General features: G+C 42.0%; 2 long non-coding RNA genes across 2 annotated transcripts in view; both read left to right on the forward strand.

Moving 5' to 3' along the window:
- The window catches only part of LOC107969500 (uncharacterized), a 46,153-nt gene extending 45,202 nt beyond the window's left edge, over positions 1-951 (forward strand). Inside the window, exon 4 of the long non-coding RNA XR_008536595.2 lies at positions 213-951. This is a non-coding gene — a long non-coding RNA (uncharacterized LOC107969500). The remainder of the gene's footprint in view (positions 1-212) is intronic.
- A 1,676-nt stretch (positions 952-2,627) lies between these two features.
- LOC134808530 (uncharacterized) overlaps positions 2,628-25,892 on the forward strand; it is a 79,615-nt gene continuing 56,350 nt past the window's right edge. Inside the window, exon 1 of the long non-coding RNA XR_010151701.1 lies at positions 2,628-3,393. This is a non-coding gene — a long non-coding RNA (uncharacterized LOC134808530). The remainder of the gene's footprint in view (positions 3,394-25,892) is intronic.

Here is a 25,892-nt window from a genome sequence, read left to right on the forward strand (position 1 = left end):
ACCTTCCTTTGACTCCCTCTGGGTATTCCTTTCAGGCTAAGCAGGTGGCTGGCTGTGAAGTCAGGGAAAACAGACACTCTCTCTAGCATCACAGCTTGTGGGGGCCTATGGCCATCCTACGCTGGTCTTATCTTTGAGTATTCTTCTGAGAAGTCCCATAGCTTCAGTAGCAGGTTTGAATGACTGAGGGGACGATTCTTTTGTTTCTTTAGGTCTCAGTGGCTCCTCTCTCTAAAGAACTTACATTGGATGGAGAAAGCAGAATCATCTCTATCTTGAGTGACCATTCCAGACTCTAGAGGGGACTTGATGTCATTCCTTCTTCTTCCTTTTTTTTTCGTCAGAGTCTGGCTCTGTTGCCCAGGCTGGAGTACAATGGCGCTATCTCGGCTCACTACAACCTATGCCTCCCGGGTTCAAGCAATTCTTGTGCCTCAGCCTCCAGAGTAGCTGGGATTACAGGTGTGTGCCACCATGCCCAGCTAATTTTTGTATTTTTAGTAGAGACAGGGTTTCACCATGTTGGCCAGGCTGGTCTCAAACTCCTGACCTCAAGTGATTCTCCCTCCTCAGCCTCCCAAACTGTTGGGATTACAGGTGTGAGCCACCATGCCTGGCCTCATTCCTGCTTCTCGAGGGAAACTTTCAATATACTCTGCACAAGCTTCCTATCCGATTTGCATATCACTTCTGAAAATTGGCTCCTAAAAGAAGCCAGCCAGTCATGTTGCGTGGTGTTTTTTCTGCATGGTCTAGCATGCCAAGTAGCAAGCTATACCTGCAGGCCAAATCTGGCCCACTGCCTGTTATGATGCAACCCATGAGCTTTGAATGGTTTTTACCTTTTGAAATGGTTGAAAATAATCAAAACAACTATAGTATTTAATGATGTGAAAATTATATAAATTCAAATTTCAGTGTTCCTAAAGTTGTGAATGTCATCAATAAAAGTTTGTGGAAATTTCTTTTCTCCCTTGCTATATAAGTATTTAAAGAATCTCTTTGAGTTTGTTTCTTTTCTTTTTTTTTTTTGAGACGGAGTTTCCACTCTTGTTGCCCAGGCTAGAGTGCAATGGCACGATCTCGGCTCACCGCAACCTCCGCCTCCTGGGTTCAAGCGATTCTCCTGCCTCAGCCTTCCAAGTAGCGGGATTATAGGCATGTGCCACCATGCATGTATTTTTAGTAGAGATGGGGTTTCTCCATGTTGGTTAGGCTGGTCTCGAACTCCCGATCTCAGGTGATCTGCCCACCTCGACCTCCCAAAGTGCTGGAATTACAGGCGTGAGCCACCACACCTCGCCTTGATTTTGTTTCTTAGCCTTTAAGGCCTAAAATATTTATTATCTGATTCTTTTATTTTTTTTTTTTTGAGATGGAGTCTCGCTGTGTCTCGCCCAGGCTGGAGTGCAGTGGTGCGATCTCAGCTCATTGCAGCCTCTGCCTCCCGGGTTCAAGCGATTCTCCTGTCTCAGCCTCCAGAGTAGCTGGGACTACAGGCATGTGCCACCACAGCTGGCTAATTTTGTATTTTTATAAAAATACTAGAGAAGGGGTTTCACCATTTTGGCCAGGCTGGTCTCGAACTCCTGACCTCAGGTGATCCACCCACCTTGGCCTCCCAAAGTGCTGGGATTACAGGCCTGAGCCACCTTGCCCAGCTATTATCTGATTCTTTATAGAAAATGTTTGTCAGCTCTGTCGTTTTTCCATTTCCTTCTCATTCCTCTTTTTCCAGGAAGGAGTTGAGCTTCAGCGGAAGAAGTTTGTAAAACCTGCCTGAATGCCCTAAAAACTCCCCATTCTCTTCATGTGCTCCTAAATCCAAAATGTCTTTCTTCAGAAGGCTGAATCAGATGTGAAGGCTCTCTTCGACACTCTAGACCAGTGCTGCCCAATAGAACGTTGTGCAGTGATGGGAATGTTCTAGAATTGCTGCTGTTCAGTGTGGTAGCCACTAGCCACATGAGGGTATTGTGCATTTGAAAGGTGGCCAGTGTGACTGAGGAACTGAATTTTCAATTTCATTTAATTTTAATTAACTTAAATAGCCACATCTGTCTAGAAGCTAGTTTATTAGACAACATTACTTGTTCAGAGAACCTGAACAAGTGTCAGACTAATTCAAGAGGGAAGTAAGAGAAATTTTGGTGGTCAGCAATCTGAGTTCCTACAGAGAACCCTGATTTTTATACTGACTAGTGTTTAAGTTTGATTTGCTTATTTTGATTCTAATCAGCTTAGCAAACATTTATTGAGTACCTACTATGTTCCAGACATTTGCCCAACATTTACATATTAATGGTAGCATAGGTTCCTGATGTCAAGAGCTCTGAGTCTAGAAGTGAGATAACAAATTAGGCACTTATTCTCCAAAGCAGGAGTAGTGTTTCCTCAAGTGCCACAGCTTTTCTTGTTTTTCTCTCTCTTTTTTGTTTTTTTTTGTAGAGCCGGGGTCTTTATCTCATGCTCAGGCTGGAGCGCAGTGGCTCCTTCTACGCTCACTGCATGCAATCTCAACATCTGGGGCTCAAGCTGTCCTCCCACTCAGGCTCCCAAGAAGCTGGGACCACAGGTGCGTACCACCACACCCGGCTAATTTTGTTTATGTTTTGTAGAGACAAGATTTCACGTGTTGTCAAGACTGGCCTCAAACTCCTGGGCTCAAGCAATGTTCCTGCCTTGGCCTTCCAAAGTGCTGGGATTATAGGCACAAACCACTGCACCCAGCCTAGTCCCACAACTTTCTTCTCAGTGGCTGTACTGTCTCTTCACAATGGCGGTCTTACCCCTTGCTTGAACCTTCACTTTCTCAATTCTGGAAACTTCTACATTGCTCAGTGCTTCTTCCACATCTTGTAGATTCCTTATGCTTGGCGTTGGAAACTTCTTCCTCTAACAGTGGAGATTTTTCTTCAGAGAACCACTCCACCTGCCTGTTACTGGCTGATACATCTCTGACCAAAACAACTGTATACAGGACTAAACCTCAGTTCTTCAGGGTCAGGGTAGGAAGTCAGAGGTAAGAGATCCATAAATCTGTACTGCCCCCAAGCCACAAGCTGTCTCTTTGGATTAGCATAGAGTAGCAAATGGCCATGGGGCATGTCCGTTGGGTCACCTGAGTCTTGTGGAACTGGATTAGTGACATAACTGTGTTAGGCCCTGCTGCAGACAGTAATCTCTCTGGAAGGACATGAGGTGGTGTGAGAAGTCACACAACTCATTGTGAGACCACAGGGGCAGATAACGCCTCATCTGCCTTCATCACAATGCTTGAACCTTAATCCTTTGATGATAGCTTTGCCACATAACTTTTTTAAATCTCTGGACATTTTTCCAAACTCTGTTGAATTTCATTTTGCTGACTTCATCTCATCCTGTGTGTTCCAGGTACTGGTGTCTGGTAATTCTATTATAGCAAACTTTCTCTTGAGGGTTTTGGGGAAAAGAATGAGACATTCTTCATATTGACTCTGTTTAGAGGGAGATAGGGCAGGAGTCCAGGAGTGCAAATGGATAGACAGACACAAGAGAATGCTTTGCCTTTGAGCAGATCCCAGAGCGTCATGGGCATCCGTTGGGGATGGAGCTTGACCAGAAGCCTGGTAAAGACTTATCCCCTCCCTAACCCCTACCCAGGGTCACTGCAGAGTGAAATTCTGGCCCATGGTCTGTCTCCCACGTGGTCAGCATGGCCTCTGTGGCAGACTGTTCTGGCTTTGCAGGTGCAAGATTTCCCGTGAGGCCATGCTGGAGAGCATCACCAGAAACAATTAAAAACACCCTCAGCCTATTGTCATGGTCACTTGTGAAGCCAAATGCAGAAGGAATGTGAGGGGGTAAAGTTTGGAGGGGGGCAGGGAGTGAGTGGGAAAGAAAGAATATGAAAGATGTCATCTGGGTGAGTTTGGGCCCATTCACAAGAATGCAGCAAAGTGCAGAGAGGTGGGGGTGTCTGCATGAACCTGAAATGGGCTCAGATGACTGTTAATTTATTCTACATCAGAATTCCCCCATCCAATCAGTGACCTTCCAAAGGAAAAGGCTATAGTTTTGTTGAGTGTATTTTCAATGTATTGTATATGTGTTTTTAAAGCTAAATGTGTGTGTGTATTTTTAAAATCAATTTTTAAATGTAATATGAATCTTTGCTAAGTTCATATCCTGAGTGCTCTAGGGTAGAATAAATTTAGTAGGTTTTTATTAGTACAGTAATAAGGGTGAATAGCTGAAAATGAATGCTTGAGGTTTGGAAGGTTGTATCCTCTCCTGAGTTTCTGGAACATTCTATTACAAGATTATTACAACCATTACTTTGGTTCCAACTTCCTAAGAGCCAATGGTTGAAGAACTTGGGCTCTTTCACCTTGGGCAGGCTAAGGGATGACCGAATTTCATGAAGAAATAGAAATAACAATAACACATGGCTTCAGATTTGCTCAGGCCAAATCAAGAATAAATGAGCTGAAATAGCAGCAGAGAGAATTTTGGTTAAAACAAAACAAAACAAAACTCACAGACACATACATTGTGTCTTTTACTGCTCCAGTGCTGGCAGACTCTGTGGGTGAATCCAGTTTTTTGAGAGGGAAAAAAAATCTGTGAAGATATGAGCAGAGGCAGGTAAGCAGACTGAATTCCCAAGATCCAGCCGATGCTGTTTCTAGGAGGCTCCTCCTTTCCCTTTCTGACCTTACCTAGCCAGAGTTGAAGCTGCACCTTCTTAGAGCAAATACCAGCAAAGCTCCACCTAACGGGCTTCCCAAAAGAGTACCCTGGACAGAATATCCCAGCCCATAGCCCAAGTTCCATTTGACTTAAGGCACCCTGGACTTCCCTCAAAGTAGTATGTGCTTAGAAGACACTTTCTCCCCATAGACAACAGAAGTCCTCAGTGCCCTACAAACATGTGAAGAATGTCAGGAGTCCATCATGTGTCATGGGCTGAGCCTCCAGAGAACTATGTTCTACCCTGGTTATGTTGTGAACTGGTCATCAAGCAAGGGTGGGTAGCCTATCCTGTTTGGGCCTTGCTATCATCGCCTGTATCATGAGGGATATTTGACTAGATAATCTCTAAGATCCTTCCCAGCACTGACATTTTATAATTCTCCTGTAACGTGTGCTTTCCCTGTTCTACACTTAAGTCTCCAAACAGGGTCACATTAACAATGATCATTGCTGTCCGATGGGCTCCTGCATCCTCCACCCTCTCTGTGAGATCTCTCCTTTAGGTTTCATCAGGAATCCTCAGGAATCTTTTGCATGTGCCCACATGATCCCGCATGGACTCTGCCCCATGAGGGTGCTGATGTCTGCCAATGCTGCTGCCACCATGTCCCCAAAGATATAGATAGTTACAGTCTCAGAAGAATTCAAGATCCCCCAAATGCTGCAGGATTAGCACAGAAGCAGACAGAATATTGCTCCTTCCCACTTTAGCTACCTTTTCTCCCCCGGCATCAGATTGTGCTGTTCACATCTCCCCTAGCTTCTGAAAACTGGCTATTGCAGCTTCAGTGTACAGTTTCTTTTTACCTGGAGCCAAGGGAGGAGCCCGCTGATGTCTGAAGTACCCAAGCCGGCTCCACTCCAGGGTATAGACTCCCACCACCAAAATCCCCTTCCAAAGTGACCCTTGCCCCGCCTTTCTGTGACACACACCCAGACAGGTCTGAATTGCTGAAATGAACGCTATTTAGGCTGAACTGGGGGCCCTGATATGCTATTTAAAGAAAAAAGAAATGAGAAATCATAGGAATCTTGAAGCTATTCATCTTGAAGACCATTCACGGAAGCAGTGAAATTAAACATAGCATCCTTCAATATATTCCCTCCACACATAAACTTGGGCTATTGTTCCTTCATAATGCCAGTTTACCTCTGGGAGTTTGAGAGGCGGGTACTCATGTCCTCTCAGCACAATCACCAAAGCACTGCACCAGGTATCAGGAGGAAACAAGAACAAATCTATTGTCAGGAAGCCTGAGGGTTGACCCAAACACAGCAGAGCTACGGGAAATTATTTTGGAAACTATTTCTTACATAGCTGCCTGCAGTTGTTCAACCTGATTCTTAGACTGGACTGGAAGAGGAAAACCACTCATCATCTGAGAAGCCTTTGTGTTGCTATTTTATTAAGGACAGAAACATAAAGAGAAAAAAATCCATGGTTCTGCCTCACTTTCTGCTCCCTCCTTGACTTTTCTCTCCAAGTCTCAAGTACTCTTTATGCTCTGTGGGCAGTTGTCAATAGGAAAAAAGACTGATTTGATTTAAACCCACACCTTCCTTTTAAGGAGCTCTTTCCTGCTCACCTGCTCATTTGATTAACTGGGGGCACAAAGAGGGTAGGAAATCCAAGAGGCAAAAGTGAGGGACCCCAAATGATGCATGCAGAATCTTTAGTGGTGAACTGTTGGGCTAGAAAAGTTGTCACCGTGGAATCTAAAATGGGTTCTGTCATTTGTAAGATCCTTTAACCATCCTACTTCTCTTAATAACCATGTGGGCTATCCCAAAGTAGATTCCGGTACCCTATTAGAAGACACAGAGGGTATTATGGATGTGTGTTTAAGCCACAGTTTGAGCAAGATTGCATTTCTGTAGAATCATGATCTATGAAAACTTTCTGGTTGAACTGTTCATGTTACTAGTAAATCAATTTCATCAATTTCATTTTAAGAGAGTGTAGGAGAAGCTGTGGAGGAATCCTGCCAATGGCAAGAGTGAAGATGAAGCTCTATATGAAATGAGGAAAGGGGCAGACCTGCCATCGCAGAGCTAGTCCATTCTTATGGATGAAAGCCAGCTTCTGGGCCTTATTCATTCATTCACTTTTCATTTATTCGCCCATCCATCCACTCCACACATATTTCTGGAGCCCCTACTAAATGCTAAGCACTGCAAGTCTTAGGGACAGGTCAGTGAACAAAATAGAGAAGCTTGCTGTCTTCTTGGAGCCTGCAGCCTGGAAAGGGAGTCAGACTAATATGACACAAATAAATTATGCAATTTTGATCATGGTAAGTGTTAGGAAGGAAGAACATAGGGTGCTATGAAAGCAAATAGGAAGAATGGGGAAGGGTCAGAAAAGTTTCCATGAGGAAAGCTGAAGGGTTAGCCAGATGAAGGGGAGGGGAGCCTGGGGAAATGATTTAAGCAGGAAATGATCCATGACTGAAGGGAGAGGCAGACAAATATATGTGTTGTGTGTGTGCGTGCGTGTGTTTTTGTATATGAATCTCAATGAAATGAAATCATCAGTAAGAAGCAAGTAGGCAAAACTCAGTGAAAAGAAGGGAAAACAAAATACAAATCAACCCCAGTAGGGCAAGAATATGCTCCTAAAAGTTGCCAACTGTGGTGGCAGGAGAGTGAGTGCAGGGTGCCCTCCACTCAGGCTAGCTTCCATCCCTCCCACATTGAAAGCAAAAGGCACGTCGTGGAAGGATGACATTGTCTTTCATTACTGAATCTCCAAATGGCTCCCTGAGTCAGATGGATGCTGTGAGTTCTTTATACATTTGATATGGTTATCAATGAGTAGAATGGCAAAGTTGGAGGTGGATATGAAACTAAAATTACTGAACATCAATGTTGAGGCAGGCAATGGCTAGGCACTTTGTGGCCATTATTTCATTTAACATTTAAATAGTCCTGCCAGGTGGATACTACACATTTTATAATCAAGAGAGGAACAGTAGTTCTGGGAAGGTGACTAAAAATGAATGAAGATCAACCCACTTAAGTTGGTCTGGCTTCCATGTCATGGAATTTCTGCAGTGCCACTCTGCTTTGCAAGCTTAGGAGACCCCTATTATGGTTTGAATGTTCATCCTCTCAAAACTCCTGTTGAAACTTAGTCCCCAATTTAGCAATATTGAGAGGTGAAGCCTTTAAGAGGTGATTGGGTAATGATGGCTCTCCACTCATGAATGAATTAATCCATGTATGGATTAATGGAATAATGGGTTATCATGGGAGTGGCATTAGTGGCTTTAGAAGAGGAGAAATAGGCCAGGTGCTGTGGCTGACTCTTGTAATCTCAGCATTTTGGGGGACTGAGGCGGGAGGATTGCTTGAGGTCAGGAGGTTGATACCAGCCTGGGCAACATAGCAAGACCCCATCTCTACAAATAAAAACTTTAAAATTAAAAAAATAAAAAGTGGAGAAAGAGAGACCTGAGCAAGCACACTCAGTCCCCTCAGCATGTGATGCTCTACACCAGGCTGGGACTCTTTAGAGGGATCCTCTCCAGCAAGAGGGCCCTTGTGGAATCCTGAGCCATACCCTTAGACTTCTCAGCCTTCAGAATTATAAGAAATAAATCTCTTTTCTTTAGAAATAACCCAGTTTCAGGTATTCTGTTATAAGCAACAGAAAATAGATTACAGCAAACCCATAGAACTCATTTGGTCCCAGTCAATGTCCTCCTCCAGAAAATAACAGAAAATAAAAAATAACAAAAAAACCCAGAATATAACAAATTTTCTGGAGGAGGACATAGAGGCTTACAAAGTTTAAGGGATTCACGTAAGCCTGGAATTATGGCAAATGTAAAGTAGACCTCTGTTTTCGCATTACTAATCCACACATCTTTCCTGTTTCTTACTGTTTTATAAATCTAGTAAAAACACATACTTACTTGTGAATTATTAGTTTGCCAAAAGTACATATACATTCATTATTTTTCTTGACTTATACCATTTTTTCTTGAGTTATCCCTGAAAACTTCAGAGTTGAAATATGTAGTGGGAACATCTTTTCAAAAAACAAAAACCCTACTATAAAATATATTTTGTAATGAGGCAATCATAATTTTATTATTTTTCTATTTTGAACTTTCTTAAATCAGGAGATGTTTGTGTTGGACAACCAACTTGTGTTGTGCCTTTTATATAATATTCTATATTATATTATATTATATTATAGGAAAGGAAAAACAAAGAAGGAAAAACAAAATACAAATCAACCACAGTAGAGCAAGAATATGCTCCTAAAAGTTGCCAACTGTGGTGGCAGGAGAGTGAGTGCAGGGTGCCCTCTACTCAGGCTAACAAGAGTTTTGAGGGGATGAACATTCAAACCACAGCAGGTGTCTCCTAAGCTTGCAAAGCAGAGTGGCAATGCAGAAATTCCATGACATGGAAGCCAGACCAACTTGAGTGGGTTGATCTTCATTCATCTTTAATCACGTTCCCAGAACTACTGTTCCTCTCTTGATTATAAAATGTGTAGTATCCACCCGGCAGGACTATTTAAATGTTAAATGAAATAATAATATTCTATATTATATTATATATAAAATTATATATATTCTATATTATATTATATAAAAGTTGGTTGTCCAACATAAGCATCTCCTGCTTTAGGAAAAGAGGAATATAATATTCATCTAATAAAATGGAAAGTCCTAAATAAAGTATGTTTAATTTGTTAGCTTCTCTAATAAAATCTCAAATCCAGAATAATATCTTGGTCCATACATCAAGTCGGTGAAATAATACCATAGAATCAGAAAATAGAAAATGGTAACCAGTGCTCCATTAGGGAAGAATTCTACATTTGCGATCACAGAGTCGCTTCTAATTAATTGGTTTTGACTTTAGACATACTGTTTCACTCTTCTGGCCTCAGATTCTACATCTGGGAGATGAAGGGGTTATAGCTGATGGTCTCTGTACATTCCCCTCTAGCTTTCAAGTTCAGTAAGATAATGGGTCTTGAAGGTATATTTACAACCAGCCCATCCTTTCCTTCTTGGTCAATAATCCCCAGCTGTCATTCTCACCTGCTAGTTGTCCCTTAACTTCAATTTCCCACTCTTCCATATAGGATCTTAGAAATACTAAAGGGAACATCTAATATTCACAATTCCTGGGCCTGAGCACCCCCTGGGCACACAGAGATAAACTGCTATAGCCCTGGAAGAAATCAGGGCTCTGGGAAGCCGGGGTCTAACTAAAGTTAGCACCAAATCCCTGAACTTCCCTGTTTGTACTATGAGACAAGAACTGTGGGACTTTCCTGACTTGGGCAGGAAAGGAGCTTGGAAGAATGAGAGGGACTGGGTGGCAAGCTCTATCATCAAACAGGCGCTGCAGGGGCTCTGCAGGGCTGTCCCCAGAAAGGTACATTTGGAAGGGAAGGAGATGAGGTAGGGACTTGGCAGATGCCCAGTGGATGTAAGTCAGTGGCCACACAGTGAGTGTACAGGGGCTAAAGGGCAGCCACTTGAAAAAATGTGCTGTTCAACTGAATAAGTTCACAAGGAACAATCCAAAGATTACTAAATATCAATTATTTGTGTTGCCTGAATTGTCCTCCAATCCCAATAAATATCAGGCATGCATTTCAACAGGGATTTTATCTTCGTGTATTTACCATTTTTGATGCTTTCTTTCATTTCTTTTACTGTTTTGTATACACACCTTCTGCGTTTGTAGGCCATATAACCATTATTTTAAGCCTTTTAGGATATGGCTGTCCTGTAGTGAGGCACTTTTTGTAGAGTATGTGCATGAGCCTGCGTATGTGTGTGGTGTGTGTGCGCTGCGTATGTTTGTGTCTGTGTGTGTATATGTGTGTGTGGTGTATGTAAGTGTCTTCATGTGTTTCCGTGTATGGTGTATGTGTTGCACGTGGTGATGTGTTGGGTGTGCACGTTTGTGTGTGCGTATGTGTGGTATATGGTGTTTCTCTGGGTCTTTGCATGGTGTGTCTCTCTGTGTATTTGTGTTACATATGTTTGTGGCTCTGTGGGTGTTTATTGGTTTGTGTATGTGTGTAGTGTGTATGTTTGTGTGTGTTGTATGTGTGGTGTGTGTGTCACTCTGTGTTTGTGTGTGGTGTGTATATTTGTATCTGTGTGTATGTGTGATGTGTCTCTCTGCGTGTGGTCTATTTGTGTGTGTATTTGTGCTGTGTATATTTGCAACTCTGTGGGTGTTTATGTGGGCTGTGCATGTGTGTAGTGTGCATGTTTGTGTCTGTGTATGTGTGATGTATGTGTCTGTGTGTGCTGTGTCTATCTGTGTGTGTATTTGTGCTATGTATGTGTGTGGCTTTGTGGGTTGTATATGTGTATGAGTTAACTCCTGTGTGCAGACTGCAGCCCCTCAGGCCTAGACTCTGGGCTCTTCTCTCAGGCCTTAGCATCTATGCCAGGCAACTGAGATTTCTCAGGCACTCCTGGGAACTGTGCCTCATGTCCCAGAGAGCGTGTGGAAAGCACTCTCTGCGGCAGGTGTCTGACAGCCTGCAGGGTTGCTATGTGCCTAGGGTGTGGCACACAACACCTCTGCGGAGGATGAGTGTCTGTGGTTATCAGCAGAGTCAGTGCACTGAAGAGGCCATTATCACGGGCACCAGAGTGCATGAATCATGGGGTATGTCATTTTCTATTTTAGAAAGAAAAAGAAAACATCTCGAGTGAATCAATCAATTCTCATTAGGCCCATTCATAGCCACATTGCCTGGTCCTCTTTCAGGGGCTGGAAGAAGTGGCCCACATCCAAATCCACCATTCAATCCATAGGCCTTTGCCCCATATTCCGGCCCCATTTCCTTGCTTGATGTGTGCACACAGCTCTGCCTCATGCTGTGAGTGTGCACACCTCCTCCGTGTCCCTCAGTCAGCCTCCTGCCTCCTGACTTGGGTCGCACTCAGGAGGTAAAGACACTTTCTCTAGGCCACAGCATTCTAAGTTGGTGTAATTTTCTGTTTAAACTCATGATGAATGAACTCTAACATTCATTCAGTAGGTGTGGCCACATGCAGAGTTAGGCATTCAAGATGCAGGGAGGATTAGAAAAAATGGTAGTTAAGGGCATAGACTTTGATTAAGATAGAACCTGTTTACATTGCTTCTTCACCCCTTCCTCTGTGACCCGGGACAGACAAGGTAACTTCCTGAAGGCTCTGCTTCCTCATTTGTGAAATGGGCACTTACCTAACTGTGGTGCTGTGAGGCCAATGACAGCTGAAAGTGCCAGCTGTGGTGTGGATGGTCACTCAACCTTCATTCCTGCCTCTTGCTGGGTGAAGTTGGAAAGCTGAGCACCATGATTCCAAGGCTCCTTTGCAGTCGGGGTTCTAGAAGCAAGCTGTCTTCTGCCAAGTAGAGGCACTCAGTGCAAGATGTGCAAAGCAGAAGCTGCACCCCTTTGTAGCCATTTTGCTGGCCAGCAAAGCTGGGGAAATAGGAGGTTTTTCTGCATCAGAGTTCCAGAGTCCATTCTCCAGCTTCTTGGGTATCGAGAGGCAGGAATTGTAGCAGAGGCAGCAGTCACTTCTGGATTCCAGCACAGCTCCAGAGGTGCCCTAGATGTGGTGGTTAATTTCTATACTGCTTTGTGAGCCCCAGCCTAGAACCTGCTCCTTCAGCCCTTCTAACCGTTTTGCAAGCACATTATCCCTTGACTAAATCCCTTCCTACTCAATGTAAGTGAAGCAATTTCTGTTTCCTGCACTGAATCCTAACAGATAAAGCTATTATTATTTGTATACAGAAGAACAAGTTAAAGTAATAGCAGCTGCCACATATTTGTTATACCATAAGTCCAGATTTTTATAGATGGTATCTAATTTCATTCTCCCAGAAAAATCACAGAGCCCCTAAGGGGTCTAATCAGAGTGTGAATCTAGGTTTCTCTGGCACCAAAGGCGGGGTGCCAAACCATTATACTCCTCTGTTCATGCTCTGGAAGAGCTCGCAGGTCAGGAAGGATGCATTCTGGTGAATAAATGGCTACAGTGCAGTGAGAGAGATGCTGAAAAAAACTGTGGGCCCAGGCCTATGGAGCCCAGATGAGAAAATGCCTAACTCTGCCTAGCCTCGGAAGTCCAAGATGGAGTGTGATTCCCACCTTGGCAAGGAATCATGACCTCCAGGCTCCTTAAGATGTTGGGGACCTCTGCCTTGAAGCTCCAATGTCCTGTTTCTCAAGAAATCATGATTTAGGAACTCCACAGAAGGAAGAAAGAAAGGGAAAAGGAGAGAGGGAGGGAGAAAGCGAAGCAGGGAGGGAGGGAGGGAGGGAGGGAGCCCTAGCCTGCAGCGGCATTTGGCTACCTGGGGGGCTGAACCCTTCGTATCCTATTCTCAGCTCTTTTACCCAGGCTTTCAGGTACCATGGTTTTCTCACACACCTGTTCTTGCATAGATTGTACCACTCCTCACCCTTTTCTAGCACCTGGAAAATGGGTTTGCCTTTATTTGGTGGTTCCTTTTAATGTCTATCTTTTCAGGAATTGAGGTAATTTTTCCTTCACCCTAATTTAAAGGCTTATGAACATATGTAAAAGCTTAGGAGTACCAATGTGTTCTGAAAGGTTTTTTGTTTGTTTGTTTGTTTTGAGAAGGAGTCTTGCTCTGTTACCCAGGCTGGAGTGCAGTGGCACGATCTCGGTTCAGTGCAACCTCTGCTTCCCGGGTTCAAGCAATTCCCTGCCTCAGCCTCCCGAGTTGCTGGGATTACAGGCGCCCACCACCATGCCCAACTAATTTCTGTATTTTTAGTAGAGACGGGGTTTCACCATCTTGGCCAGGCTAGTCTTGAACCCCTGACATCGTGCTCCACCTGCCTCGGGCTCCCAAAGTGCTGGGATTACCGGTTTGAGCCACCACGCCTGGCCTGAAAGGTCTTTTAATACTGAAAAAAAAAAAACCAAACAAACAAACCAAAAAAAAACCAAGACTTATTCAGCTGCATCTCTAAATGAAACATGCATCCCAGCAAACAATCATAGCTGGCCTCCCTTATTAGGGACCTGGAGATCCTAGGCTATAGGAAATACATATCCTTTGCATTTGTATGCTTGAAATTTACAAAACAATTTTTAGTTGTTTTGTTTTTTAACTCTCAACTGATTTTTTTAAAAAAAGATACAACCGATTGTTTGATCTGCTGCCTGCAAGATATTTTGAATAGGCACACTATTCCTGTTTCAGAGGAGTAGGTTGAAGCCAGAGTCCCACATCTTGTAAGTGACGGAGTTAATTGATGACTCTAAATTAGTGCATTTCCCTATTTTCCTTGAAAGTAAACCTTTCCCCAGAGCTGCTGGAATTAAAGGTGTGGGGGTCTCTTTTTTGCTCTTCCTCTGTCTACCTGAAGCATGTGTGAGGAGCTGGCTCTGTTTCCCTGGCTGGAACCTGGAGCAGGAAGTCCCAACCTGTGGCATCAGCTCTGGAAGTAGAAGCAGGGTCCTGTGGAGGAGGTGGTTCCAGATGTAGGGCCTCTGATTTCTTGCCTCTCAGCTCCCTCATTTTCAGGATTTGCTACCACCCCCTAATTTCCAGGTAATGGTCTTGTAAAATTTTATGAATTGGACCATCAGGAGTGATGTGGTTAGGTTTTATATACCCACCCAAATCTCATCTTGAATTAGAATTCCCATAATCCCCAGGTGTCAAGGGAGAGACCAGGTGGAGGTAATTGAATCATATGGGTGGTTTCCCCCATGTTTTTCTCGTGATAGTGAGTGAGTTCTCACGAGATCTGATGGTTTTATAAGGGGCTCTTCCTCCATTGCTCTCCTTTCTGCAGTCTGGTGAAGAAGGTGCATTTCTTCTCCTTCGTCTTCCGCTATGATTGCATGTTTTCTGTGAGGCCTCCCGAGCCATGCTGAACTGTGAGTCTGTTAAACCTCTTTTCTTTATAAATTACCCAGTCTTGGACAGCTCTTTATAGCAGTTATAAAACAGACTAATACAAGGAGCCTAAACCTTGAGCACATTTTCTAATTTCTAGCCCCTGGGTAACTGGCTCCTCTCTCCACATTTAGCCCCATGCCCATGGTCAGACCCTTAGCAGAGCCCTGGGCATGGGGCCAAGGAATTGCAGAAGATTCTGGTCCCAGGACAACTGTTAAATGATTTCAGAAAGGTAAAGACCACCACATATGTGCACCTCAAAATAGTTTTAGGACACACAGGACCTGAAATACCACAGTGTTTTATAGAGGGCACAAAAAGGGGGCTTAGAAATTGTTAAGCCTTCAGAAGAAAAGATGATAGGAGGGAAGTAACAGTGGAGATAATGAAGCATTTGTAAGATAATGATATCAAAAATTACATTCAAATAGTATTTGCTGATTTCAAAAGCTTTCTCATCGATATTATTTCATGTAATTCTCAAAGTAATAGTCTAAAGCTGGGTGCTGTGACATGCACCTAAAGTCCCAGCTACTTGGGAGGCTGAAGTAGGAAGATCATTTGAGCCCAGAAGTTCTAGGCTGTGGTATGCTATGAATAGCCACTGCACTCCAGCCTGGGCAACATGGCAGGACCCTGTATCTTAAAAAAAAAAAAAAAAAAAAAGTAACAGCCTTGTGAAGTAGGCAGAGCAGACATTACCATGCCAGTGTAAAAGACAAAAAGCCTGAAGCTTGGGGTTGGGGTCTTCTGATCCCAAATCTAAATCTCCAATGAAAATTAGGAGCAATATTGTATATAGCAACACCAATTAAAAAAAAAAAACTCTAACGTCCCAATTACCTGATTCTGGTTTCTGCCTGCTCAGTCTCCTGCAAATTCCCTCTTGATTGGTCCTGGGAGTCCCCAAGAGGTATTTCACGTGTGTGCTCAGGAATAGGTTTCCCTTCTGATGGCTTCCCTGGTTCTGGGGCCCTGATGAATGTCATACTGCCCTGGATCACTGCCCAGACCCCACTATGTGGCCATCACCTCCCTAGAGCAGTCCTCTTTCCTGTAGCCACAGGCCCCACCCTTTTTCTGGTAGCATTCACTTCCATTCCCCGGGATGTCAAGGATATTTGGTGGTCTATGGCAGAACAGGAGAGAGTGGCTCTCTCTTCATGGAATTACACTTTGTTAGAGGCTCCCAGAGCAGTGTTAACATGATTTCAATGTGAGAGAGGTTAACTCAGACACCTAGGTCAGTTTTTATCTCTCCAGGGGGAGGGCTTGGGATGGATGCATTTAACAGCCATGCAATTCTGTAAAGTTCCACTCAGTATCTTTCCTCTGGGGCTTTATTCCTACCCTCTCAGTCTCTGTCAGTTTCTTAGTCAACTCAGGAACCGAATGGAGTCAAGTGCATATTTTGGATGAATTCTTTGTTGCTCAAAACTGAGGAATCAAGCAGAGTGGGACAACTCATTGTTCCTTAATCTCTTAATGCTACTATTTGGGTAGAGAGGAACTCTTGTCTTAATCCCCGATACATCAGTGTAGTTTGAAGCACTCACAATCCAGTGACGAAGAAGATGGGCACAGTTCCTGCTGCCTTGGATGCTACAGTCTGAGAGGTCAATGGTACCGTGCCTGCTTTCTTCTTTAGGATGAATGTTTCATGGGAAGCTTATCTAGATTATTCACTCTCCTCCCACTCCCCTACCTGTATCCTCCACCCACACTCCCAATTTACAAAAAAAATTTTTTTAACTGAATTTTTATTTTAGATAATTGCCAATTAATGTGCAGATGTAAGAAATATTATAGAGAGATCCTTTGTATCACTTATCCAGTTTCCTCCCGTGGTAACATCTTGCAAAATTATAGAATAATATCACAACCAGGATATTGACATTGGCACAGTCAAGATACAGAACAGGCCAGGCACAGTGGCTCATGCCTGTAATCCTGGCACTTTGGGAGGCTGAGGTGGGAGGATGGCTTGAGCCCAGGAGGTCGAGGCTGCAGTGAGCCATGATTGCACCACTGCACCCAGGCTGGGTGACACGGCAAGACTTCGTTTCAAAAAAAAAAAAAAAAGAAAGAAGAAAAGATACAGAACATTTCCATCACTACAAAGATACCTCATATTGCCCTTTTATACCCACCTCCACCTCCCCTCTCACCACTCCATCCCTGATCCCTGGCAACCACTAATTTGTTTTCTATTTCTATAATTTTGTCATTTCAGGAATATTGCATTAGTAGAATCATACATCACGTGATGTTTTGGAATTGATTTTTTTTTTTTTTTTACTCTGCATAATTTCCCAATTCTCTGGAGATTCATTGAAGTTGTTCTGTTTCTCGCAGAATAGTATTCCCTGGTATGGATATACATGTGTTCTTCCTTAATTTGGATACCATACTTGTATGAATACAGCTAAAGACTGCAAAGACCCTTTGGCAGGCCCTGTCCTTGATTCCTTGTTTTTCTGTGAGTTAATATTCCCAGGTTCTTTTCAGGTGAAAACTGAAATTTACATAAATATGCATCAAATTTTGTCTTGCTAGCTTCAGCCTGCCAGATACTTCTGCCACTTGAGTCTGTCACTTAACATATTAGGCACCTCTCCCAGTTTTGTGTCATCTGTGAGTGATAACATGCACTCTCAGAACAAATTTGATACGCAAGTATTGAAGAGGACAGGACACAGGCACGACTCGCCTTCAGTCAAGCATAGTACACTTAAGCCTCTTTGGGCTTAGTTGCTTAGTGAGTTAGGAAGCCACCTGTGTTCCCACATCTTGCCCATGAGACTATTGTGAGAGCTTTGGAAAAATGTTTTGCTCAGATCCAGCTATACTACATTACCTGTTTGGTAATTCCATCAAAAAAGAAAATAGGAGCTTGATGGCAATTGCTCTTAATGATCCCCAGCTGGTTTCTAGCATTGTGGTGCCTGTTTGTAATATTACACCATCTGCCTCAAGCACTTAGCCTGGCCTTTTTCTTATACTTCCTGCTCTGAACACAACCGAAACAATTATCTTTGTTGTCCTTAGGATTTTTACAAATCTCAGCTTTTTCTGAAACCGTTATTTGGAGGTCTTTGTTGTATCTTTTGTGCTTTCTTTTAAAATCTGAGTGCCCTGGACAGCCAAATTGTTAATTTCTCCATATTATTTTCTGCATGTACACACACACATACACACAAAGAAGATTGAATTATTTATGTTTATATTAACAAAACATTAATTTTTACAATCTTCTAAGACACTTGAGATATCTTATCTTTTGGAGTTATTGGCCACAGGATCATTCATTTTTGGTTTATTTTTTATGAAATCCACTTTTCTAAAGTTGAATATGTGACTAGTACTTCCTGGAATTCTCTTTCTTAACTACTAGGTTGGTGCAAAAAAACCCGCAATTACTTTTGCATCAACCTAATATATGGTCTTTAAAACAGCATGGCTACCCTTCACCGCTCTCAAGATGCCTAGTTAAGAAGTGAGCGTTGGAGTCAGATAAATCTAGGTTGGGCTTTTGGGTTCTTTATCACTAGCTATGTAACCTCTTTAACCCTCAGTTTCCTCATCTGTAAAATGTGGATAGTTTCATAGAATTGGGAGGATTAAAAAAGGTAATTCTCTGCACATAGTGAGTACTCAATAAATGTTAGCTTTTATAATTATTTAAAGTATTTATTACTGTGATCAAACATGTTAAGTGCTCAATAAGTGTAAGCTATTGTTATTTTATTTATTTTTATTTCTTTATTTTGAGACTGAGTCTCGCTCTATTCCCCAGGCTGGAGTGCACTGCCGTGATCTTGGCTCACTACAGTCTTGGCCTCTCAGGCTCAAGTGATCTTCCCACCTCAGGCTCCTGAGTAGCTGGGACCACAGGCACATGCCACCATACCTGGCTAATTTTGGTAATTTTAGAAGAGATGGGGTTTCACCATGTTACCCAGGCTGGTCTGGAACTCCTAGGCTCAAGTGATCTGCCTGCCTTGGCCTCTCAAAGTGCTGGGATTATAGGCATGAGTCACTGTGCCCAGCCAAAATTTTTTTATTTATTTTATTTATTTATTTACTTATTTTTGAGATGGAGTCTCGCTCAGTCGCCCAGGCTGGAGAGCAGTGGCGCGATCTCGGCTCACTGCAAGCTCCGCCTCCCGGGTTCATGCCATTCTCCTGCCTCAGCCTCCTGAGTAGCTGGGACTACAGGCACCCGCCACTACGCCCGGCTAATTTTTATGTATTTTTAATAGAGACGGGGTTTCACCGTGTTAGCTAGAATGGTCTCAATCTCCTGACCGCGTGATCCGCCCGTCTCGGCCTCCCAAAGTGCTGAGATTAAAGGCGTGAGCCACCGTGCCCGGCCCTTTTATTTTTACATGAAGTATCACATTCATTTCTTTATCCATGCTTAGCCCATATCTGAAATCATGTTTTGCTACCAAACCTTTCTTATTTTCTCCAGCGATCAGCTGGAGACATTCACCATTATTGTTATTCTTTCTGTTTCAACACCCAAGATTCTCCATCATAACTAGCTATTAGTTTTATCTAAATCTTTTCCTCTCTCCTCATCAAATGTTAATGTAAAGCCCTCTTGATCAGTTAATGAACCTCCTGTCAAACTCTCTCTTCCTGTTCTGTCTCTTGGCAAGAACCCATTTCTCTATTATTGTAAGCCATGGTCCAGGAAAATCAAACCTGTTTTTCAACTTGTTTATGAAGTGCGCACTTCCCTTTCAGTATTAAGGTCGTTACTTTCAACTGGAATATGAGATAAAATGACCCTCAGTGGATCGTAAGTGGATGGCTGTTTGGCATTTTGTTTTTGATTTCACAGCCATCTGAGATACACCCCCAAATTTCTTTGTGCTGTATTGTCTCTCTCCATGAGGGTCAGTGACAGTGGGTAGTGGTCAACAGGCTTGGGGACTCTTGGCAGGCTCCTGTATGTTACAGACACCTGTGTCAAAAAATCAACAAACCTCCTGAGATTCCTGCTGGGATCTTCCTGCTCAACACCTTTTTCACCTGGCTGGCCTCCTTGCTGGCTCTTAAGTATGAGCATGGCTCTGTCTTTGGGGGTCTTTCACCAGATATGCGCCAGTATCCCCAAGACCTCATCTACATGTCCATATCCTATGTTTCAATAAGATCTGCCCTGACCACCCTAGTTACAATTATAAGCTGCAGTGCTCTGATCCCCCTATATCACATTCTCTTTCTTCTTTACCCAGCTCAGTTTTTTTTCCCATAGCAAATATCACCCTCTAATATATTAAATCATTAACTTATTTATTACAGTTATTAGTTATTGTCTAATACTCCCACACACAAATTGGAATGTAAAATCCATGAGGCAGAGACCTATGTATCCTGGGCACTTAGAACGGTTCCTAATACTCATAGATGTTCAGTAATTGTTTGTCTAATGATAGATTACAATAGGACCCACAACCTACCTTTTTTATTTCCTTTATTCCTTTATTAAGTAAAGTTAGACTTTTCTAAGTATAAAATAAAATTTGCTTGAAGTAAAAATTTGAAAAAAAAATCATAGATAGTAAAAATAAAATTAAACAGAATCCTACCACCCAGAAGTAAATACTGATAGCCATTTAAGTACTCTTGAGCAAAAAGAACAAAGCTGGAGGCATCACATTACCTGATTTCAAATTATAGTACAAAGCAAGAATAACCAAAACCGCACAGTACTGGCATAAAATGAGACAGACGAACAGAATAGGGAATCCGGAAATAAATCATGCATTTACAGTCAACTCATTTTTGACAAAGGTGTCAAGGACCTACACTGGGGAAAGGACAGACTCTTCAATAAGAGGTGCTAACAGAACTGGATATACACATACAGAAGAATGAAACTAGACTCCTATCTCTTGCCATATACAAAAATCAACTCCAAATGGATTAAAGACTTAACCTTAAAACCTGAGACTATGAAACTACTAGAAGAAAACATTGGGAAACACTCCAGGGCATTAGTCTGGCAAAGATTTTGAGTAAGACCTAAAAAGCAGGGGAAACCAAAACAAAAATGGACAAATGGGATTGCATCAAGCTAAAATGCTTCTTCGTATCAAAGGAAACAACGATTTGCAAACTACCCATCTGACAAGAGATTAATAACTAGAATGTTAGGAGGTCAAATAATAGCAAACAAACAATCCTATTAAAAATGGGCAAAACAGCTGAATAGACATTTCTGAAAAGAAGACATACAAATGGCTAACAGGTATATGAAAAGATTCTCCACTAGTCATCAAAATAATGCAAATTAAAACTACAATGGGATATCATCTTACTCCAGTTTAAAGGGCTTTCCTCCAAAAAAACAGGCAATAACAAATGCTGGAGAGGATGTGGGGAAAGGGGAACCCTCATACACTGTTAGTGAGAATGTAAAGTAGTACAGCTACTATAGAAAACAGTATGACGGGCCTGGCACAGTGGATGACACCTGTAATCTCAGCACTTTGGGAGGCCAAGTGCTCAGGCAGATCACCAGAGGTCAGGAGTTTGAGACCAGTCTGTCCAACATGGTGAAACCCCGTCTCTACTAAAAATACAAAAAAATTAGCCGGGTGTGGTGGCAGGCACCTGTAATTCCAGCTACTTGGGAGGCAAAGGCAGGAGAATCACTTGAACCTGGGAGGTGGAGGTTGCAGTAAGCCAAGATCACACCATTGCACTCCAGCCTGGGTGACAGCATGAGACTGTCTCAAAAATAGTATGATATGATGATTCCTCAAAAAACTAAAAATAGAACTACCACATGATCCATCAATCCCAGCGTTGGATGTATATCCGAAATAAAGGAAATCAGTATATCAAACAGATATCTGTACTCCCATGTTTATTGCAGCACTATTCTTAATAGCCAAGATATGGAATCAACCTAAGTGTCCATCAATGGGTGAATGGATAAAGAAAATGTGATACATATACACAATGGAATATTATTCGGCCATAAAAGGAATGAAGTCCTGTCATTTGTAACAACATGGGTGGAACTGTAGGACATAACATTAAGTGAAATGAGCCAGACACAGAAAGCTAAAAATAAACTCATAGAGATAGGGAGTAGAGGCCAGGCACGGTGGTGCACGCTTATAATCCCAGCACTTTGGGAGGCCAAGGCAGGCAGATTGCTTGAGCCCAGGAGTTTAAGACCAGCCTGGGTAACATGGTGAAACCCCATCTCTACAAAAAATATAAAAACCTTAGCCAGTGTGGTGGTGTGTGCCTGTAGTCCCAGCTACTCAGGAGGGTGAGGTGGGAGGATCACTGGAGCCCAAGAGGTTGAGACTACAGTGAGCCAAGATCATGCTACTGTACTCCAACTTAGGCAACAGAGTGAGACCCTGTATAAAAAAAAAAAGAAAAGAAAGAGTAGAATGATGGTTACCAGAGGCTGGAAAGGGTGGTGGGGAGGAGGGATAAAGAGGGATTGGCTAATGGGTACAAATATACAGTTAGAAGGAATAATATATAGTGTTCATAGCATAATAGTGACTATAGTTAACAATCATTTATTACATATTTCAGAATAACTAAAAGAGTGAAATTGGAATGTTTCTAACACAAAGCTGGGACTACAGGCACGTGCCACCACGCCCAGCTAATTTTTATACTTTTAAAAGTATTTATTTATTTATTTTTATTATACTTTAAGTTCTGGGATACATGTGCAGAACGTGCAGGTTTGTTACGTAGGTATACACGTGCCATGGTGGTTTGCTACACCCATCAACACATCATCTACATTAGGTATTTTTCCTAATGCTATCCCTCCCCTATCCCCCTAACCTCCAACAGGCTCCCAGTGTGTGTTCCCCTCCTTGTGTCCGTGTGTTCTCATTGTTCAACTCCCACCTATGAGTGAGAACATGTGGTGTTTGGTTTTCTGTTCTTGTGTTAGTTTGCTGAGAATGATGGTTTCCAGCTTCATCCATGTCCCTGCAAAGGACATGAACTCATTCATTTTTATGGCTGCATAGTATTCCATGGTGTATATGTGCCACATTTTCTTTATCCAGTCTGTCACTGATGGGCATTTGGGTTGGTTCCAAGTCTTTGCTATTGTGAACAGTGCTGCAATAATCATATGTGTGCATGTGTCTTTATAGTAGAATGATTTATAATCCTTTGGGTATAAACCCAGTAATGGGATTGCTGGGTCAAATGGTATTTCTGGTTCTAGATCCTTGAGGAATCACTACACTGTCTTCCACAGCGGTTGAACTAGTTTACACTCCCACCAACAGTGTAAAAGTGTTTTTATTTCTCCACATCCTCTCCAGCATCGTTGTTTCCTGACTTTTTAATGATCACCATTCTAACTGGCATTAGAGGTATCTCATTGTGGTTTTGATTTTCATTTCTCTAATGACCAGTGATGATGAGCTTTTTTTATATGTTTGTTGGCTGCATAAATGTCTTTTGAGAAGTATCTGTTCATATCATTCGCCCACTTTTTAATGGGGTTGTTTTTTTCTTGTAAGATTGTTTCAGTTCTTTGTAGATTCTGGATATTAGCCCTTTGTCAGATGGATAGATTTCAGAATTTCTCTCTCATTCTGTAGGTTGCCTGTTCGCTCTGATGATAGTTTCTTTTGCTGTGCAGAAGCTCTTTAGTTTAATTAGATTCCATTTGTCAATTTTGGCTTTTGTTGCCATTGCTTTTGGTGTTTTAGTCATGAAGTCTTTGGCCATGCCTATGTCCTGAATGGTATTGCCTAGGTTTTCTTCTAGGGTTTTTATGGTTTAAATCTTATGTTTAAGTCTTTAATCCATCTTGTGTTAATTTTTGTATAAGCTGTAAGAAAAGGGGTCCAGTTTCAGTTTTCTGCATATAGCTAGCCACTTTTCCCAACATCATTTATTAAATAGGAAATCCTTTCCCCATGGCTTGTTTCTGTTAGGTTTGTCAAAGATCAGATGGTTGTAGATGTGTGGTGTTACTTCTGATGTCTCTGTTCTGTTCCATTGGTGTATATATCTGCTGTGGTACCAGTACCAGTACCATGCTGTTTTGGTTGCTGTAGCCTTGTAGTATAGTTTGAAGTCAGGTAGCGTGATGCTTCCAGTTTTGTTCTTTTGGCTTAGGATTGTCTTAGCTATACAGGCTTTTTTTTTTGGTTCCATATGAAATTTAAAGTAGTTTTTTCTAATTCTGTGAAGAAAGTCAATGTTAGCTTGATGGGGATAGCATTGAATCTGTAAATTACTTTGGGCAGTATGGCCATTTTCATGATATTGATTCTTCCTATCCATGAGCATGGAATGTTTTTCCATTTGTTTGTGTCCTCTCTTATTTCCTTGAGCAGTGGTTTGCAGTTCTTCTTGAAGAGGTCCTTCATATCCCTTGTAAGTTGTATTCCTAGGTGTTTTATTCTTTTTGTAGCAATTGTGAATGGGAGTTCGCTCATGATTTGGTTCTTTGTCTACTATTGGTGTATAGGAATGCTTGTGATTTTGGCACATTGATTTTTGTATCCTGAGACTTTGCTGAAGTTGCTTATCAGCTTAAGGAGGTTTTGAGCTGAGACAATGGGGTTTTCTAAATATACAATCATGTCATCTGCAAACAGAGGCAATCTGACTTTCTCTCTTCCTATGTGAATACCATTTATTTCTTTCTCTTGCCTGATTGCCGTGGACAGAACTTCCAATACTATGTTGAATAGGAGTGGTGAGAGAGGGCATCCTTGTCTTGTGCCAGTTTTCAAAGGGAATGCTTCCAGCTTTTTGCCATTCAGTATGGTATTGGCTGTGGGTTTGTCATAAATAGTTCACATTATTTTGAGATACGTTCCCTCAATACCTAGTTTATTGAGAGTTTTTAGCATGAAGGAGTGTTGAATTTTATCAAAGGCCTTTTCTGCATCTATTGAGATAATCATGTGGTTTTTGTCATTGGTTCTGTTTATGTGATGGATTATGTTTATTGATTTGCGTATGTTGAACCAGCCTTGCATCCCAGAGATGAAGCCAACTTGATGGTGGTTGGATAAGCTTTTTGATGTGCTGCTGGATTCAGTTTGCCAGTATTTTATTGAGGATTTTCACATCAATGTTCATCAGGGGTAGTGGCCTGAAATTTTCTTTCTTTGTTGTGTCTCTGCCAGGTTTTGATATTAGGATGATGCTGGCCTCATAAAATGAGTTAGAGAGGATTCCCTCTTTTTCTATTGTTTGGATTAGTTTCAGAAGGAATGGTACCAGCTCCTTTTTGTACCTCTGGTAGAATTAGGCTGTGAATCCGTTTGGTCCTGGACTTTTTTGGTTGGTAGGCTATTAATTACTGCCTCAATTTCAGAACTTGCTATTGGTCTATTCAGGGATTCAACTTCTTCCTGGTTTAGACTTGGGAGGGTGTATATGTCCAGGAATTTATCCATTTCTTCTAGATTTTCTGGTTTATTTGCATAGAGGTGTTTATAGTATTCTCTGATGGTAGTTTGTATTTCTGTGGGATCAGTGGTGATCTCCCCTTTATAATTTTTTATTGTGTCTACTTGATTCTTCTCTCTTTTCTTCTTTATTAGTCTGGCTAGTGGTCTATTTGGTTGATCTTTTCAAAAAACAAACCCCTGGATTCATTGATTTTTTGAAGGGTTTTTCATGTCTGTATCTCCTTCAGTTCTGCTCTGATCTTAGTTATTTCTTGTCTTCTGCTAGCTTTTGAATTTGTTTGCTCTTGCTTCTCTAGTTCTTTTAATTGTGATGTTAGGATGTGGATTTTAGATCTTTCTTGCTTTCTCTTGTGGGCATTTAGTGCTATAAATTTCCCTCTAAACACTGCTTTGGCTGTATCCCAGAGATTCTGGTACATTGTGTCTTTGTTCTCATTGGTTTCAAAGAACTTATTTCTGCCTTCATTTCGTTATTTACCCAGTAGTCATTCAGGAGCAGGTTGTTCAGTTTCCATGTAGCTGTGCATTTTTGAGTGAGTTTCTTAATCCTGACTTCTAATTTGATTGCACTGTGGTCTGAGAGACTCTTATGATTTCCATTTTTTGCATTTGGTGAGGAGTGTTTTACTTCCAGTTATGTGGTCAATTTTAGAATCAATGCAATGTGGTGCTGAGAAGAATGTATATTCTGTTGATTTGGGGTGGAGAGTTCTGTAGATGTCTATCAGGTCTGTTGGTCCAGGGCTGAGTTCAAGTCCTTAATATCCTTGTTAATTTTCTGTC

Source organism: Pan troglodytes, chromosome 1 (assembly GCF_028858775.2).
Source record: "Pan troglodytes isolate AG18354 chromosome 1, NHGRI_mPanTro3-v2.0_pri, whole genome shotgun sequence".
In the NCBI taxonomy this organism is placed as follows: Eukaryota; Metazoa; Chordata; class Mammalia; order Primates; family Hominidae; genus Pan; species Pan troglodytes.